Raw genomic sequence first — 3,349 nt, forward strand, 5'->3', positions numbered from 1 at the left:
CCAGCATATTAATAGGCCTCCTTTAGATACTGGAAGGCTGCTATGAGGTCTCCACGCAGCCTTCTCTTCTCCAGGCTGAACAGCCCCAACTTTCTCAGCCTGTCTTCATATGGGAGGTGCTCCAGTCCCCTCATCATCCTTGTGGCCCTCCTCTGGACTTGCTCCAACAGTTCCATGTCCTTTTGATGTTGAGGACACCAGAACTGCACACAATACCCCAAGCGACTGCACACAGCTGGCTCATGTTCATTTTCTCATCAAAAATCCTTTTGTCTGTGTTCTTTATTTCCTAGTATAACACTGCTGACATTTTTCCTTTGGCGTATAAAGTATTCTACGGATGACTGAAAATGGGAAGAGTATTGATACAGTTGGAAGTTCTCAGCTCTTTCTAGCTTAGTCCAGAGCCACTAAGAGTCCTTTCCCATTTGACCACTGCTTCCACTTGCAGTGCTTTTAAGTTGCCTTCAACCACAGATTGATCTTAATAACAACCAAGCATCCTGTGCTGAGAGCAGGGGAGCAATGATTCAAAGAGCAGATGACGGAGGTCTCATGGGGAGAAGCAAAGGACTGTGCCCAGCAGAGCATGGCCAGCAGCCACCTCCAGTGCCAGACACCAAGAGAGCTGCCTGAACGCACCCTCCCCAGGCCTGGGCTGCACTTTCCCCCCACTCCCTGCCCATGTCTCTGCCGCCTGGAGCTGTCCCTGCCAGGAGCTGCTGCTCTGGGCCCAGCTCTGCTCCCTCTCAGTGCTCCCAGAGCCCATCCCATGGGCTGTGTGCTCAGCTCTGCCCTGCACACCCCTCCCGGCAGCAGGGCTCTGCCCAGGAGCATCTCTGCCTGTGCAGGGTCTCAGGAGAAGCTCACACAAGTCCTGACAAGACTCTCGGTGCCTTCTCCAAAGCAGAGAAGGAAATTCCCAGCTCCCACTGCCCAACCTGCCCACCAAGAGTGGAAAACATCAGAGCTCAGAATCCTTCCTTTGAAGGCAAATGCTGCCTCAGTGTCTTTCAGAAGGACCCTCTGAACTCAGAGTCATGTGGAGATCTGAGCAGCCCTGACTCACACAGCACCTTCTCCAGTGCACAAGAACGCTTTTCCTTTCCTTTCCTTTCCTTTCCTTTCCTTTCCTTTCCTTTCCTTTCCTTTCCTTTCCTTTCCTTTCCTTTCCTGCCTGGTGTTGTTCCTTCCCCCCGAGCTTCTCCCCCAGCACTGTGGGGAGCTCCTGGGCAGGCTGAGTGTGGAGGTTGGAATGCATCGAAACTGTCAGAGACCATGGGAAGGAGGAACTACAGCAGGCAATTAGGAGTGACCCGTCCCTGACTGGTACTTGGAAGATGTTGGAACTGGCAAGGAACAAGGACGTCGGAACTGGCAAGAGGATGTTGATAGACCTTTCGCCTAATGTAATTGCAAGGCAAACACAGATGTGCTTGGCAAATACCTCTGGGTCCGTGCCTTTCATCCTCATAGCTGAGTGCTGACCCTGGCAGGAGGCAGAGCTCCTGCCCCTGCACACAGCCCCTAGGCTGCAGCGACCCTGCTCGCAAGGACAGAGATGGGCACCCCTCGCTGCACACCCGCAGTCACAGCCTGCAGCCAGCCCCGGGACAAAGGCCTGCCTTACACTGGCCATCGCACAGTGCATAGTGAAGCCCTGCTCTGCAGAACATCATCATCCTCCTTATCTACACAGAGAAACCAAGGGAGTCCCCCTGACAGATCCCATGGACTGTCCGAGGCAGCAGGCTCTGACTGGGAGGTAGAAGTTCTCCTGCCCTGACACCTTCTCAGCACCTCTGACACCAGCAGCTCCTGCACACAGAAGGCTCCTGCTTCGCCCCCAGCACCTCTGCAGGCAGAGCTCAGCTCCAAGCACAGGAACAAGCCCAGCGCCTCCTCCTCACCCATCCCCTGCTCCTACAGCTGGGATGGCGCCAGCACATCTCCTGACAGCTTCTCCTCCCTTTAGAGCACGCACCCACCATGTGTTTCAAGGCAACACTAAAACAGGATTGCAAAGTCAAAGAACATGTACCTGGATGCGCAGGGCAGCCACGGGAAATGCAGCCTCCCGAGGGAGGGGTCTCCTCTGCACTGGTTACTGCAGGGCTCTGGCTCCTTAAATACCCAACGCTCAGCGTGGGGGCCCCGTCACAATGGGTGTCTCCACAGCGACCGCCAGGCCTTTGTGATGGCTTCAGAGCATGCAACTCTGTCTGAGGACAGGTGAGCAGTCAACAGAGAGTTGATGGGTCAGGTTTAAAGGGAGAACAGCCATGGGAGACATTACTGTGGGCATCTGCTAGAGACCACCTGATCAAGAGGAGTCTGTGGATGAAGCACTCTACAGACAGATAGGAAGAGCCTCACGCTCGCAGGCCCTTGTTCTCATGGGGGACTTCAACCACCCTGACATCTGTTGGAGCAATGGTACGGCCCAGCACAAGCAATCCAGGAGGTTCCTCGATTGTGTGGAAGATAACTTCCTTCTGCAAGTAATAGAGGAGCCGACAAGGAGGGGTGCCATGCCAGACCTCATGCTCACCAACAGGGAAGGGCTCATTGGAAATGTGACACTCCAGAGCAGCCTTGGTTGCAGCCATCATGAGATGGTCGAATTTGAGATCCTCAGCACAGTGAGAAGAGCGTGCAGCGAGCTCACTGCCCTGGACTTCAAGAGAGCAGACTTTGGCCTCTTCAGGAACCTGCTTAGTAAGGTTCCATGGGATATAGCCCTAGAGGGCAGGGGAGCCCAAGGTTGTTGGTTGATATTCAAGGATCTCCTACTACAAGCTCAAGAGTATTGCATCGCAACTAGAAGGAAGTGCAGCAGGACGGCCAGGAGACCTGACTGGATGGATAAGGAGCTGCTGAGGAAACTCGGAAGGAAAAAAAAGGCTTATAAAAGGTGGAAGCAAGGACAGGCAGTCTGGGAAGAATACAGGGATGTTGTCTGAGAAGCTATGGACCAGGTTAGGAAAGCTAAGGCCCAGTTAGAATTAAACTTGGCTAGGGGTGTGAAAGATAACAGGAAGGGATTCTATAGTTACATTGCAAATGAAAGATAGGGTAGGGACAACGTAGGCCCCCTCCAGAAACTATCAAGAGAACTGGCTACCCTAGATTTGCAGACGGCTGAGGTTCTTAATGACTTCTTTGCCTCTGTCTTCACTGGCAAAGGCTCTGACCGCACCACCCAAGTCTTGGAATGCAGACACAGGGAACGTGAGAATAAAGACCCTAGGCCCACTGTAGGAGAGGATCTGGTTTGAGACCATCTTTAAAAACCTAAACGTACACAAGTCCATGGGACCTGGACATCCATCTGCGGGTCCTGAAGGAG

The sequence above is a fragment of the Psittacula echo genome, assembly GCF_963264785.1.
Source record: "Psittacula echo genome assembly, contig: SCAFFOLD_33, whole genome shotgun sequence".
NCBI lineage: Eukaryota > Metazoa > Chordata > Aves > Psittaciformes > Psittacidae > Psittacula > Psittacula echo.